The sequence below is a fragment of the Nycticebus coucang genome, chromosome 16, assembly GCF_027406575.1.
Source record: "Nycticebus coucang isolate mNycCou1 chromosome 16, mNycCou1.pri, whole genome shotgun sequence".
NCBI lineage: Eukaryota > Metazoa > Chordata > Mammalia > Primates > Lorisidae > Nycticebus > Nycticebus coucang.
This window is the reverse complement of record NC_069795.1, coordinates 7,765,207-7,781,025: the sequence shown is the minus strand read 5'-3', so window position 1 is coordinate 7,781,025 and position 15,819 is coordinate 7,765,207. Positions and strand designations below refer to the sequence as shown.

The 15,819-nt window shown below is 45.2% G+C and overlaps 1 protein-coding gene across 2 annotated transcripts in view; it reads right to left on the bottom strand.

Moving 5' to 3' along the window:
* Positions 1 to 13,182, bottom strand: part of KCNJ6 (potassium inwardly rectifying channel subfamily J member 6) — a 314,103-nt gene extending 300,921 nt beyond the window's left edge. Inside the window, exons 1-2 of one of the 2 annotated variants that reach the window (XM_053565648.1) lie at positions 13,131 to 13,182; positions 12,322 to 12,391 (exon numbers count right to left, since the gene is read on the bottom strand). The gene's annotated coding sequence lies outside the window, so the exon portion shown is untranslated. Of the gene's footprint in view, positions 1 to 12,321; positions 13,020 to 13,130 lie in introns of those variants that run through there. The other variant, XM_053565647.1, reaches the window with a different exon arrangement.
* Positions 13,183 to 15,819: the final 2,637 nt, after the last annotated feature.

Below are 15,819 nucleotides of genomic sequence, written 5' to 3'. Positions count from 1 at the left end.
CAGAGCCCAGGGAGAGAGGGAGGAGCTACAGGCATGACAACATGACTTTGCATCTGGGTGGCATTTTCAAATACACTTTAATTGACATCTCAAACCTGCACATCTAGTTTAAGAAGCCACCTAGTCAATCCTTTTGCGTTCCTTGAGATAACAGCAAATGCATGACCCTTTCTTCCTTCTATAATAAAACAGTTCCAGGGTGTCAGAACCTCTGATTTCAGCAAGTCCCTTTTGCATGTGTCTTAACTCTATTTTCTTTCTCTCATTAGAAACTGCTGTTCATCCCTCTCTTCAACTTCCTTCTCATATGCTAAGGCCTCAAGGTCTCATTCAACTTTTTCCCTTTCTTTGCCAACTCAATGAAATCTCTCCTGTCTTCTTCTCATGCAGTTGATTATTTTGTGAAATCTTGGGGTGCTATGAAGGGACAGAGTGACTGGATCAGTTCCATGGTTGGAATGTGAAGCTCAAATGATTCAACCAGGTCATCAATGTCTGAGGCAGCCTAGGAGGAAGCTGGGATGAGCACACAGCTTCTCACTCTGTTTATCCATGTATCAAATCCCACCTTATTTTAGCAATATCAGAAGCTCTGGAAATTGAAAAAGGGAAGCGGCAACCTTATACAGATTCCTTCCATGAAGAATGGAATGGCCTAGGACGGTAGCATGTTGCAAGGGCCCCAGCAGTCACATGAGGATCATGACTTCTTGCCAGGAGTCTATCTTTAGTGCTGATAATTCTTGGAACTTCTCTTGTAATAAAAGTACGATTTACTTTAGCTTGGTTGAGGGTAACCAAAAATTCTAATACAGTTTAAAAGTTGCTTATTTTAAGAAAACCTTATTGACTCAATCAAAATATTGGGGGTTTATTTGAAAATGGATGATGACTTTTCATTAATTTATCCTATCCCACACTAGATTTGTGTATCTCTATGACCACAAGGTCATATTTTTATCAGTTGCTCTGAAGTCCAGGCTCTACACACTAGACAATTGTGAGTGACTTTGGCATCAGTTGGGTAACTACTTGTAACCAAGGAATTTTAGGTGAAATATATAACCCCACATTATAGCCATTACCCACCCTGTGTGTAAGGTAACCTCTTTGTACACCTGCTGACAGCTGAGTCTTACAAGTTTCAGAACGGGCTAATTTAAAATGATGTTCACTTATACACACAACGTGCAGCAAGAATCAAGACTGTTATCTCAATGATGCAGGCCAAATAAACAATTATATTTCCTGGAAAAATAAAGGTCTTTGAAAGCAAGAGATTTTAGCTTTTTATTTTTATCTTGTAAAAATGACTTGCATTTTCACTTACATTGATCCATAGTTAACATCCAGGTTATCTGCAGACCAAGGTGGGCTCCACTTAAAGCTCATTCTGTGTTTTCCCTATAGATCCTTTCTCCATGGGACCTCCACCCCTGTGGGTTCACAGCAAGGCTAACTTCCCTGTGACTTCCATGAAAGCATATGTGAGTGTTACTTCACGGGCAGAGAAAATATCTGTAGTTTGACATATACTACTGTGGGTGACGATGAGACAAATGCCACGCTGTTATTGCACATGAGAAAGGAGTCTTATCTGCTCTCTGCTCCAGATCACAAAATGAAATGGTCCGCTCATTTTCAGGCTTAACAAATGTCCTGTTTATAACCCTGGTTTCCTTTGGTCCCCATGGTGCCCTAGGAAGGACAAATCCCCAAAGCCATGCTTTTAAACTCTGCCGGCCAATTGCTCTCACGTGAAGGTAACAAACAGGCCAGGGCCTCACAGGCTCTTCTGTGAGGCCTTCTTCCCAGCATGTTTTTATTCACTGGAATGACCTCAACAGTTTGCACCTGCACCTGGCAGGTGGCCACCTGGCGTGCTGCCTCTTGCTCATGAAGTGCAGTGGTGGAGCTTTCTTTGGGCAGAATCCATTATCAGCATCCACACCACTGATGGCACTAAGGCTGGGCCATTTTTCTCTTGCTACTGTACTAGTCTGAGAATGCGCAGGGCTTCTTCCCTTCCCATCAGTCTTCCAGCTGCCTGCTAGTCCTAATATCTCCTCTCAAGTCAGTCTTGTTCATGGCCGCCAGATTAAAATCTCTTGCACGTCCCCCTCCACTCCCCCAGTCAAGCAATCACTTCTCAAAGACGCACAAGCTCCCGTACCATGCCGATGCCTGGCTCTCTAACGTCTCCATGCCGTGGGGGACCATCCCCCTGCCTGACCAACTATCATTACTCCCCAGATGTAGGTGGACTCCCTGTTCGGAAAGCCCTCCTATCCCCTGGGAAAACCCTACAAACCCTGCTCTTCTTCCATGACCCCTTCACTGTCCCCGTGCCCTGGGATGTTTTCTGACGCCAGCCCTAGTTAATGTTCTCACTGCTCTTGTCTTTGTTTAATGCTGTGCTCTTTTGTCCGCTTTATTGTTTCATTGATACTCTTCTTAAAGTCTAAGTCCTTTGAGGGCTGAAATCTGGACATTTTTTTCTATTTCCCCCTTTGTCTTTAGATAGTAGGTATTAGAAATTTGTTGACTGACTAAATCCAAGAAGCTATGGCAATTCAGGACTTAGCTGAATTGCCAATTTCTGGCAATATGAAGATGGTCAAGAGAGGTTTGGAATGAAAGTAAATGTTATGTAAGTATAATTAATTCTTACTCGACTGCATGAAGGTTTGCCGTGATAAACTCTCTATTCAATTTTCTTAATATGGCTTTTCTCGAGAGTACACCGTTCTTATTCACTGATAGTGTCTTTTATTTAAAGGATAATAGGGGAGACTATTAATTTTAAAAAGAACAAAAAAAAAAATCTCTTCTGGATGGATTAACTATAATTCCAAAAGACTAAGCATTTTATTTATATAACAAGAGCAACACAGAAGCCCTTGCTTTCTGCCCAGAATCTTTGCAACTTAGCCTAATCATGCATATTTTATCGGTTGCACCAAAAGCATTTTGATTTTGCTTTTTGACTCTAGCCAGGCATCGAGTCCTGGTTAAGTCTCCACATGCAGTGGCAGGTGAGGCTGATTTCTCCATCTGCAGGTGTACCTGTGCCTGGATCTGGCACGAGCACACACTCCGGGGTCTCTGCTGCGGGCAGGCGGCCGTCGCGTCTCACAGTTCCTCCTTAGAGCACATCTGAGGTAAACCTAAGCAGAAGTTTTCACACGTTAGTGTGCATCAGAGTCCTGGCAGGGGACTCGCAGATGACCAGCTCCGTCTTCAAAGATGCTGATTCAGTGGATCTGGGGAGAGCTAGAGACTGCCCCTGCAGTCTGCTCCCTGGTGCCGCTGCTGCCACCGGCTGGGGGACACACTTGGGGAACTACTGACCTAGCTCCTCCGATGCTTCCTTTCCCCCCAGAGACCCACCTGACGCAGTTGGCTGGTCATGGAGACGTGGAGTTTTGGCACAGGGCCCAATACTTTCCAACTGCTGCTAAGAAAAGGGGCCCTGTAATTCAGCGTTGTTTCTCCCAAATAAATCCCTTTTTGGCAACACAGAATAATTTCCTCATTTGCCGTCCTATCTGTGTGGTCCTGGCCACCCTGGAGGGGGGAGCTGATAAAAATTCAAGAGGTTAAATATATATTTAGGGGTGTTCACTGGTGAAACTTCAGGAGATTGTTAAAGAGGAAGGAATCTATTCCTTCTTTGCCATCACTGAAACCAGTTTCCTCAAGGGTAGGAGTTATGAGGACTGTCCGGATTGTACCCAGCCACCGTTAATACTCTTTTCCACATTATGTTGCTGGATACTTTCTGGACATCCTGTTCTGTGCATCAGAACTGTCTGCAAATCTGAAGTGTATCCTGGCTGATCTGTCCTGAAGTCCCAGCTCTGAAAAGACCATGAGGCTATGGGGACATCTCCAAACAGGTATTTTATTCCCTATCTTTTGACCAAAGACAGAGCATATTGACAGCACCAATCAAGGGTAAACCTTTTCTGTAAGGGGTGAGTCCTGTAGCCCTGCAGCTTAGTCACGTGACCGCTGCATTCCAGATTGCTCTCACTGACCACAAGTTTCATGTGTGAACTGGAATATCATTTTTTCTTTTTTCTTTTCTTTTTTCTTTTTTTTTTTTTTGTTGCAGTTTGGCTGGGGCTGGGTTTGAACCCACCACCCTTGGCATGTGGGGCCGGCACCCTACTCACTAAGCCACAGGTGCCGCCCTGGAATATCATTTTTATGATTCATTTGTTTTGTAGAGAAATGATGGGTCCCCAAGTAATAAAGCAATGGCCCCATAGACCGCGGAGCTCCAGTCTAATCTCAAGACTGGACTGGAAGGGTGTTGCTCCTCTCACAAGGACTAGACATGGCCTGTGTTGGCAGGGACTTTAAAAGACATGCCTTCCGCTTTCTGGGGATGGACGGAGAGCTCAGGGCAGTGCATATGGAGAGGACAGGCCACATCAACCTCTGCCCAGCTCTGAGTACAGAAAATTCTTCTTACATGGAACCAAACCACGTCGCCTGTAACTTCTCCTGCTGGGTTCTGCTTCTACCCCTCAGAGTCCAGTAGAAAAATTCCAATCCCTCCTTCACTTTTAAATACCAAGATTCCCTGAAAACAGCTATCATGTACCCTCCCCCAAGTATTCCCCAGGGAAAACACGCCTCCTTCTCCCACCCGCTCTTCATAGTACACGCTTCGGACTCACGAGCATCCTCCCTACTTTCTTCTTCACGTGACTTAGGTGGGTGTCTTTGCTATAGAAATGATGGAAAGAGGCGGTGAAAAAACCCTTCCTTTGAGAGACTTCTCATTAAACAGAAGTTCCGTTGTGAGACGTTATTTACACTGGAATGGCAAGATATTTAAACTGGTCGAGTTTCCTCCTCCAGGATGACCACCCCATGAAGGATTAGCAGGCATTGGTGGTGTTCACTGCTTCAGTTTGGTGACGTGGGGACCTGCATGGATGGGTATGGTTCTAGCACCTGAGTTAGGGGAGGGAGAATGGAATAGGAGAGGAAGAAGCACGGCGGCTCTTTCTCTCATAACATTTTCAGATAGTTCCCTCTGATGTTTCTCTTTTCTAGTTTGTGAGGTTAGCATTAAAGCTGGTCTCTTGCTCCTAATATGAAGGTATGGGTGAGTTTGCCAGGGTACTTGACTTTCTTGAGGCAAGCAGAGGTTCTCAAAAGACTATTTACAAATTCATGGTCTATTTTCAGGAGAACGTTGACTACGGTTAGATTAATTCAACCTAAACGTACAGCGTGTGTTTAACCTATAGATGTTTTTGTGTGCCTCAAAACAAAATGCAGATTGCTAGTCAAGAGCAAGTAGCAGATATTGGGAGACAGCATCTAATTCTTCAGCATCCTCAGACACGATGTGGGTGTAATTGTCGGGATCAGAAAGTCGCTCTTGAGCACGGGTTGTGAAGTCGGCTTTCTTTCTTTGGGTCTACCTCAACAGTTCAGCTAACAGAAGTCAAACAATATGGATTTGCATCTCTTTTGTTAAGCATCATTTACACCCACTCCAAAAGTCAAAATATCCCAACTAATTTATTAAAAAAAAAAACACTGAAGAATGACTCAAAGGCACCGCAAAATATTATCTCTACCAGAGATATATTTTTCACCATAAGGACAAACCATTTTTTTCTGCCCAAGCCTATTCCTAACCCATATTACCTGTATTTCTTTGATGCCAGACATTTATATTGGGTATATATGCCAAAGACTTCAATGCACTCACCCTACCTCTTCCTCCTCCTCTTGAGGACAGAGCTAAACTGCTCTTTCCAGCTACTCTCATAGCTAGCTACGACTGCAGGATATAGGAAAACCTGCATAATCACCTTCTCCCTCTCCCTGTGTCTGCTAGCTCGATATCAACCCTCAGGAGCCTGGGTCCCTATCTAGCATCAACCAATTAGATTTATGGGAATAAGAAAAATCCTCTATTTTGCTGAATTGTTGAGAATTAGAGATGTTCTGTTGCAGCAATGATCAAATTAATACAGTACACACAGCCTCACTGAGAACTGAAATCGATGCCACATCGAACAAATGAATAACAGCATCTGCTATTTATAAAGGGCTTACTTTGTGTTGGAAATTGTGCTGAGAACCTGACGTTATCACATGAATCCTCACAATATCTCTGGGGTTCATATTATTATTACTTTCGTTTTATAAATAGGGAAACCAAGGCATATTGTTGATTGAGGTTACACAATTAGTGTAGATTATAAAATTGTCCCCAATTATTCCTTTTCTTCTCTGTAAGAAGATTGTGTGTGGGGCGGCGCCTGTGGCTCAGTCGGTAAGGTGCCGGCCCCATATACCGAGGGTGGTGGGTTCAAACCCGGCCCCGGCCAAACTGCAACCAAAAAATAGCTGGGCGTTGTGGCGGGCGCCTGTAGTCCCAGCTGCTTGGGAGGCTGAGGCAAGAGAATCGCTTAAGCCCAGGAGTTGGAGGCTGCTGTGAGCTGTGTGAGGCCACGGCACTATACCGAGGGCCATAAAGTGAAACTCTGTCTCTACAAAAAAAAAAAAAAAAAAAAGAAGATTGTGTGTGTTTTTACCTGTTGCTGCACAACCCATAGTGCTGCACTGTGGGAGGAATATACTGGTTCGGTTCCACTGGCCATAGGCACTGGTATGACATGTGATGTGTCCTGGTCAATGAAACATAAGCAGATAACTTGCACCATATCTGGGTAGGAATTTTAAGCCATTGCTTAACTAGACCTTCCTTTTTCTCTCTGACACTGGAGTGAAATGTTCTGTATCAGACTGGTCCTTTCGCCTAGATTTGGGGGTGAAGAAGACACGGGGGGCATAGTCACAGATGACCAGCAAAGGCAAGCAGCTGCAGGGAGTAGTCAAACGGTTATGTAAAGCCACCAAGATGTGGGGTTGCTGTTACTACACCGAACCTGACAAAAAGTGACTGATAGGCCTAGACTTTGATGTGAATGAGCCAGTGAGACACCAGGGCCTGTGCTCTCAATCGTGGAGGGACACCAGCTACCAAGCTCATTGCCAAACTTGTACAAGGCCCTGCTGGATGATATGGAGGAAATTCAAAGCGTCATTCAAAAAATCCACAGTTCTCATCTTGGGTAGGAAAAAAGTGAATGCCCACAAGTTTAAAGAGGAAACTGCCACAGTATCAGGATTTAATTAATTTATAGATATGTTTCTCACCTATAATAATACCCACACATTTAGATTTGGTCCCAAAACAATTGTTGTTAAAAATCAGGATCTTTTTACTTTTAGGTTCCTTTTGTAGAAATTTCATACCAGAAACCACATCTCTGTGACTGGGGATAAGGCTTAGTCAAAATCTGCTCACTGAGAGAAGCATGTGGTTAATGGTCCTAAGCACAGTCATAGAGAGAAAATTCTAAATGTGAGATTGAAAGGGTTAATAGGTTTGACCTAACTTGAATACATCTGTATAGATATGAATAAAATAGCCATTTGGTTAAAAATTAAGGTTAACTTTACATATTATAATGAGAAGTTGATTGACAGCCTCGATGCATTTTGGACAAAATAGCAATTTAAGTGGCCATTGGGATGTCCTCCTTGGAGCAAAATCACTCTCTGAAGTTTTGTTGAAATAACAATTCAATTCAGTAATAAATAAATAAGTGAACATTCACAGTTGATTAGCAGCTATGATTGAATCGGGTACATTTTAGAGAGGACACAGACTTCTTTTAAAGATGACACTTCTTTATTTGACAAAAATAATTTTGCTATTAATTAATGCTATTAAAATGTTATCCAGCATATGTGTATTTAGCACTTTGTCAGAGAAAATTCAGAATACTATTATGGCACTAACTGCAGTTACGCTGATCTCTTCTTTCTAATGGATCCTAATTATCTCTAGAAATAATTATTTCTAATTATTTAAAATCTATTTTAAATATATTTAAAAATGTATTTTTATCTCAAATAGCTGCATTTTATTTTTCTATCTCCCCCAATACTTTGACTATTATTAAAAAGAAAACTCTAATTCAACAAAAGCGTTGTGATGATTTTTCAACATGGCTGCCAATTCCTCTTTCATTGATACTATCAAATTTACTAATTCTGTGAAACTTCAGAGTGAATCAATTCTCTTTCAGTACTTAAATATCAATTGTCCAAGATAAAGTAAAGAATTAACAAATGTCATCTCAATAAGTCATAGATCCAAATTTATTGAATTCAAACATTTCAGTTCCACCCAGCAAAATCTTGATACAATGAATTAAAAAAACAAACAAACAAAAACTTGCCTTGAAAAGTATCATCTCATTAAAGCTGCCCAAATAAGCAACTCTTCCCCTCGCTTTCTTCCTGCCTCTCCCTCTCCCCCTCTCTGGTTCATTTCCTTTACTAATCGGCATATTACTTACATATCATTTGATTAAGGAAGAGATGGTGAAAAAGAGAAGAACCTCATGTTGCCTGCCTGCCTTTCCATAAAGAGGGTTTGTCTTGTTTTCATGAAGGTTTGCATGGTCAACATTGAGATGGAAACATTTTTTACCTATGAAAATCAATGAATGGCGTTCAGATTCCATAAGGGCATATTTGCCTATTTTAATCTCCAATGAATTTTTTGCTATTGCTTATTAAATAGCTAATCTCATGATTTTTTTATCCTATAAAGCACACATAGTTTTCAAAAGGATAAAGGAATATGAGTGAATGAAAATATTTTTATAGTCTTAAAGGAAACAGTCTATGTAAGACCTATATATTAAATAATGACTTGAGTCCTACTGATGAAGGCAATATTTACTGATGTTTAGGAAGTGACAAGGTGAGGTATCGAAATAATTTTCTTTAGAGTTGCAAAATGGAACAAGTACACGGGGGTGAATTTTAGTAAGTTGGCCTCCTTAACAAATCTTGCATGAAATGGGTAAACCAATTGTTTTGGGGTATGCTATGGACTGCATAAAGGCATGGTGACACTTTGTTTAGCAATTAGCCACTGAGGAAGAAATCAAGTTATAGTTTAGTAAATTAGCACTGAATACCTGAACATGGAATCTACCAGAACTAAAGATTACTGACTGAGCAATCTTCTGTACCTCGGTTGCTTATGTACTTCCTCTTTTTTTGATTCATGAGATAAACTGAACTTTAAAACTCACAAATACGTTACTTTGCTTATCTAACAATCTATATTCTCAAATGGCTTTATCTTCAAGACTGATGTCTACTTCTCTACTGCTGATAATGTCACCTGGAACAAAGCCAGGGTGTAGGTGCTTTGTTTAAGTCCTACCAATACTCAATGCACCCCTGCTTCTCCCTACTGTAGGTAGACACTCTTTTATAAATTAATCTTACATGAACTTGTCAACACCCGTCAGGAACTGAAATGTAAAAAATAGTGTAATCTCTCACCTTTTTGCCCAGGTTTGGAATAAATGTTCTGCCTTCACTAGCAAATGTTAAATAAAGACTGCTTTAACCGTGTCCTGAGCGCTTGCATGCATTATGTCTAGAAAACAACAACATCCTCAAGACTAGAAAGCCCAGCAAGGGAACCAGGATATATCTTCTTCACCCTTATACAGAACAAACCAGAAGCAGCTAAAGAACTCACGCACCGGTGCATCCTCAAGAGAGAGGATTCCAGAAACCTTATCATCACTTCCACCCAGTTGCAAACCTTGACCAGGCCCCACAATTCAAACTGCACCTTGTAACACCTGGATACCACTCTTCAAAGGCTTTCTAGTTGAAAGATGACGGTCACCTTCCTGCACTGTTTTTTCCTCATCATACAGTGGTGCTGGTAGGAGACCTACTCCCAAAGGCAGCTTCTGAGGATGCAACATGGACTTACCTGCTTTCTCAATATCAAGGTTGAATGGAACCTCCTCCTGCACAGCCTCTTCCTTGTTTATATTAGGGGCAGTGAGTCCTCTCAATTTCCTCTGCCTGCAACCTCCCCAGTATAGCCACCTTGCTCAAGCGCTGGCCCAAAGGCATAATCTTTGGGTCCCATCTTGCTCACACAGTCTCCCCTCCTTCCCAGGAGCTCCCCAGCTCTGCTCAGAAACCTGTCAAGTCTGGATTAAGAGAACTATTTCTCCGCCCTCTTGGGTCTTAGGGCTCTTAGACGGAACTTGGTTGGCTGGTCTCTAGCTGACCGGCTTCCTGCCACAGCGCCTTTCTGCCCTGTCTATCCAGTCAAAAGTTAAAGAGAGGAGTGTGAGAGAGTGAGGCATGATCAGAGGCTTTTGTAAGCTGATGGGACTCCTCCGAAAAGAGCAACTCCCTTCCAGGGCTGGTGTGTGTTTTTCCCTTTCCCCCCTTGTGGACAGGGTCGTTTCTCCATTCTCGGTTCAGCTCAGGTCTTTCCCTGTTGTTATTGATTTTAAATAGTTACCGATGCCCAGCCATGGATGGATAAAATGGATGATTTGCAAGCTCCTTTGCCTCACGTAATTCCTAGGATGATTTGATATCCAGATTCTGCACAACTAAAGGGTGTTTTCTTTATAGAGTGAGCCACTTCCCTGACCCAGGGAGTGAGTCCTGCAGACCCCGGAGGCGGCCGCCTGTGCTCTGGCCTTGGTGCTGAACCCAGAGCTGCTCCGGAACCATCGCGGTGGCCCCGGGGACTTGCGCGGGGTTCGAAGCGACCCCTGCGAGCGTCGCCGACCCGGAGTTGGGCACAGCCGATGCCCCGAGACCCTCCACAGGGCACGCGACTGGCTCATTTCTCTGCCTAGAGCGGGGAAAGTTTTGTCCAACGTTTTTTTCTGTAACTGGAGCTGCCGTCTCCCCTCCCACCTGGGTCGCCATGGAGACTCCAGCTCTTTTCTTTCTCCAGGCAAAATGCGCGAAGCTTGGTTAGCTCAGCTTTGACTACAGCGAGCCCTTTTTTCTTTCTAAGCAGTTCGTGGGCATCAACATTCTCTGTTTTTTCAGCAAAAGAAAGGCAGGCAGAGCAGGGTGCAGGCAGAGACACAGAATTGCCCCTTTGCCGTGGGGCTCCCTGGGCCGTCTGACTTAGGGGAAAAGCGTCCGGGAGATGCTCTAAACATATAATAAATGTCTAACTCCCAAACACTGGAGTTTTTCCTTTTTTTTTTTTTTCCTATTCCTTTTTGGAGGGTGGAGGCGGGATTCTTTGGAAAATTCTGGCATTTTGTTTCTCCACTAACCTCACCCCATTTCTGTGGCTATTTCCATGAAGGCATATTTCCCCCCAGAGTTGCTCCACGTTGTACCTGGTACAAAATAAACCTGTGGATCCACCCGGGGTTTTATTGGCCTTTGGAATTACGGATATTGTTTCAGTTAAAAACTAATTCAAGTTTAATGTCTTGGTGAAAATGAAAATATACCCAGGAGGAAGCAAAGTCAGCAGATTTACACCCCCCCCAAGTATGCCACAAATATCTCATTTTATCTGAAGGTTTTCTCTCCCCTTCCATTTAAAAAATAATTCAGTTTACTCCGAGGAAGATCTTCCTAGTCATGCTTTTAGTCATCTCCCGTGTCCGGCTTTGCCAACAGGGGAGAGTTAGGAGTTACAGGGCTCTGTTTTTCATCTCTGCTTCTCCCCGCGGCTCACTTTCCCTCCTTCTCAGGTTCTGCCTCTCCTCTCCTCTCCTCTCCTCTCCTCTCCCCTCCTCTCTCCTCCTCTCCTCTCCCCTCCTCTCTCCTCCTCTCCCCTCCTCTCCCCTCCTCTCCCCTCCCCTCCTCTCCCCTCCTCTACACTCCTCTCCCCTCCTCTCCTCTCCCCTCCCCTCCCCTCCTCTCCTCTCCCCTCCTCTCCTCTACACTCTTCTCCCCTCCTCTCCTCTCCTCTCCCTTCCCCTCCCCTCTCCTCCCCTTCCCTTCTCTCCCCTCCCCTCCTCTCCTCTCCCCTCCTCTCTTCTTTCCAGCAAAGCAGAACAAGGATACAGCTTTCCACAAAGACAATGGGCTTTTCCCAACTGTAAACGACCACACCACCAGCCACCCTGCCAGTTCATCAGTGCCTTTCATCTTCGCCAGGGCTGCTGAAACGCCGCCTGCAGCACCTGCCTGGGTTTCTCGGCGCCCGGGGCATGCAGACCCTCCTCCCCGCCCCCCGGGCGAGTTTTCAGTTGCTAATGAAAACCTTATGAAGCAGATTTCCCTTCTGTTATGTAACCGGCTTCCCTCTCGCCTTTGGGCTGACTTGGACACGGTGTTTCTCATCAGAGTGGGTGCATGCAGCGACGGCGGAGTTGGGGAGGGGAAGGGGGTCCCAAGGGCTCGGAACGTCGGCCAGGTGGAAGCCGCTCCTCACCTCCGGCCACTCGGCGCACCGCTTACCTTGCTGCGGACCGGTGTTTCACTCAATCATGATCTCCTGTCTTGGACCGGAGCACGGCTTAATAATTCACTACACGACGGATGGCAAGGGACGGAAATACAAAAAGAAAAGAAAAAGAAAAATTGGAATCAGACGGTCAGATTTCACATTAGCCGCGAGAGGCTGTTAGGAGGCTCCATTCTGCTCCTCGCTGTCCATCCAGCTCTGGGTCCAGCTGCCCGGTTCCCGCGGATCCCGCCCCCTCCGCCCGCCCAGCCTCTCCAGCCAGGTGCGGCCGTCTTCGGACTGGCTCCCTGTGGCCGAGAGCGGACAGAGGGCTGGGCGCCGGGGCCAGACGAGGGCGGAGGGGTGCGCGCTTGGGTAGGACCGGCAGGGCGACCGGCTGGAAAGAAGGGGGAAAAGGCAAGAGTGGCAGGAAAAAAAAAATATCCTCGGTTAGGAGAAAAGTGATGGGCCACGCAGGGAGACGTCATGAAACCCGCAGATTCAATGAATGCTACTCAATTCCAGCCGACTGGCTGAGCCCGGCTGTCAGCGCGCGGAGCGACGCGGCTCGGGATCAGAGCGAGCGCAGCGCCGCGCGCTGGAGGAACGCGGCCTCGCCGCGGGCTCCGGGAGGGGGGACGGGGGCGGGCGGCGACCCGGCGACAGGCCGCGGACGCCCACCACCGTCTCCGCGCGCTGTGGACCGCGGGCGGGGGAGCCGGGCAGCAACGACCCAGCCGGCCCCCACCGCCCCGGCACCTAACTGGAAACGTGGGTGCTCCAAGCTCCGGGGGACCTTGTGAGTTTGGCCCCCAGCCCCCACCTTTCTCCCGGTGTCTCTAAGCAAGTTTTTCCTGGAGAAATGGCTGCAAAGCAGAACAGAGCTGAAGCTCCGGGACCAGTTTTTGTGTGCTGCTTGTAGGGCTTCGGTGTTCAGGTTTCTGTGAGGTCAGGAGAGAGAGGCTCTGGCTACCGTCTCCCCACTGGGCTGAAATCCAGGAGAGGCCGCCTCCGGCGCTGAGCTGGAGCGCGCTCGGTGCGCACGCCGCGAGGGGGCGCCGCGAGCAAGACCGGGCGGAGGGTGGGGGAGGCCGAGGGAGGGCAGAGGAAGGGTAAGGAGGGGAGAGCAGGGGAGGAGTAGGGAGGGGAGGGCAGGGGAAGGGAGTGCGGAGAGGGGAAGGGAGGGACCCGGCGAGGCCCGCGGCTTTGCTCACTCCTGGCGGTGATCTGGCCCGCGTTCCACACAGTTTGTTCTGTCCACCGCAAGTGGGACCTGGTCCCGGCTGTTGCATCAAGCAACTTCTACTCAGGTGTCTCCTTGCCGGCACTGACCACAAAAAAAGATGTGGCTTTTTCCAAGCCCAACTCGGGCTGCCTTCCAAGTTGGATCTGTCAGAATAAACCTTTGGACAACCGCCTGCTCACCTCTTTGAATTTAACTTGCTGGCTTTTGTTATACCAGGGGGCACCTCATTCTCACCCCTCCGCACCCACTTTTTCTTATGGTCCTTCTAGACAATAGTTTTACACTTCCAAAGCCTTCCACAACTTGCTTAGATCTAGAAATAGACCTCTCTTTTAGGCTATTTTTCCCCCCTTGGGATGAATGGATCAACAATTAAATTGTAAGCGCAGTGACTAATAATTCTATAATGGCCATTTCAATAACTGTCTATTCTTGTGCTATTTTATAAAATGGCTCTAGTAGCACAAGACACAGAATCTACCTCAGAGAAGGTGATCTCATTCCGGACGAAGGGCTCCTACATACATACATTGTATGTATTTATCCTACATACACACATTCTAATTGCACAGCAATTCAGCTCCTCAAGAAAGCTATTTGCTTTCTAAAGATGACTTTGATATGGAGAGGTGTTTGACTCAATTTGCATCCTAGTTATAGACAAGCCAACCATCCACAGCCTGGGAGCCTGTATTTGCTGTTAGTTTTCCCTGAGAGGTTGTAGTCTCACGTGCTCTGATTTTTTGAGTTAGTGTGTGTAACTCATGATTTTTATGTTCGGCAGTGCTTGCTGGATCTGGTAATAGCATCAGAGATAAAGATAAACAAAGAACAACTGGACCAAACAATTCTCAAGGGCCCCAAAGAAAGAGTGCAAGATGTAGCATTTCAGTGGAAATAGCCTTAAAACATTAAAAGAACAACTAACATTGACTATAGCTGTTGAAAGAACATTCTATGTAATCTGTGAAGCTGCTGTGGGTGAGCTGGCTAATTTTCACTTTGTATATTTCCATCAGTAGAAAGATTTCACAAAATCTCTTTCTTACAAGACATTAGACTAAAAAATAATGTCAAGAAATGTCTTAACCTGTCTCTGTCAACCAGAGACAAAAACTTTCCTAACTTGAAACAGCTGCCAGGGTGATGTGAGCAGTGGCACTCTTAGGAACATGTGTTGGATGAGATGGGATTTGATTAACGCTAGAGACAAGAGCAATTGACTTAACTAAATTCATTTATTCCCTTGAGTGAGCTCAGACAGGGATTTGCATGTGTGTAAGTAAGAGTCTGCAGTGACATCTGGAAATCAGGCAAGTTGTGCTTCAGAGCCACAAAGTGTGGCTCCTCTGAGCCCCTGAGAGCCCCGTCTCTCAAACTGCATTGCGTCAAGCATATTGGAAATCTCACTTACATATTTCTTTTATGATTTTAGGTGAAGGCAAGACCTGGGGGTGGGGGCTTTTTCTGAGTAGGTCAGGGCTCCAAAGCCGACTTAGATAATGGCTTTTGGAATTGATTGATTCTTTTATGTAGATGAGACCGAATTCTCCCCCACATATCAAACTGTAATGGAGGCTTATTAGCTAGTAAAATTGACAAAGCTGAATTATCCTGATGAGATGTCATTTGGTTAGGTAATCTTGTTTTCCTCTTCATTGATTGTAGCAATTTATAAGCCAATCTATCTTCTCAGCCCACGTGTAGATCTGGCCTTGCCTTGGACTGGCTGTTACCAGAACTGAGCTGGGTGGGGATTTCTTATCCCAGGGCCAGTACTGCTTTAGATTTCAGACCTTGACCTAGTTCCTCTTCCATTTCACTTTCCTCCATGGGTCTCCCAACAAAATATCAACACAGATAAATAACATCTTTAAAATGCAGATATAGGCATACAAGTTAATCCATTTTTCTTATTTCATTTTCTTTCCATAAACAGTTTATTTCTTTCTTTCCTTTCTTTCGATTTTGATTGTAAATTTGGAGATGTAGTCTTTTTGCAGTTTTCTTCTTTTATTTTTTCAGCCGTTGCCGGGTTTGAACCCACCACCTTCGGTATATGGGGCCAGCGCCCTATTCCTTTGAGCCACAGGTGCCGTGCCTGGAGATGTAGTCTTAAGAGATATTTCTAGGTATAAAAGGTTATGAACTTTGATTAAGCAGGGGGGTTTGATGGTTTTTAGCTTTGTAGCCTGCTAGGCATTTTATGGCTATTCTTAGGAACTTCATTCCCAATTATGTTCTTAATTAATTATGTAATAGTTAT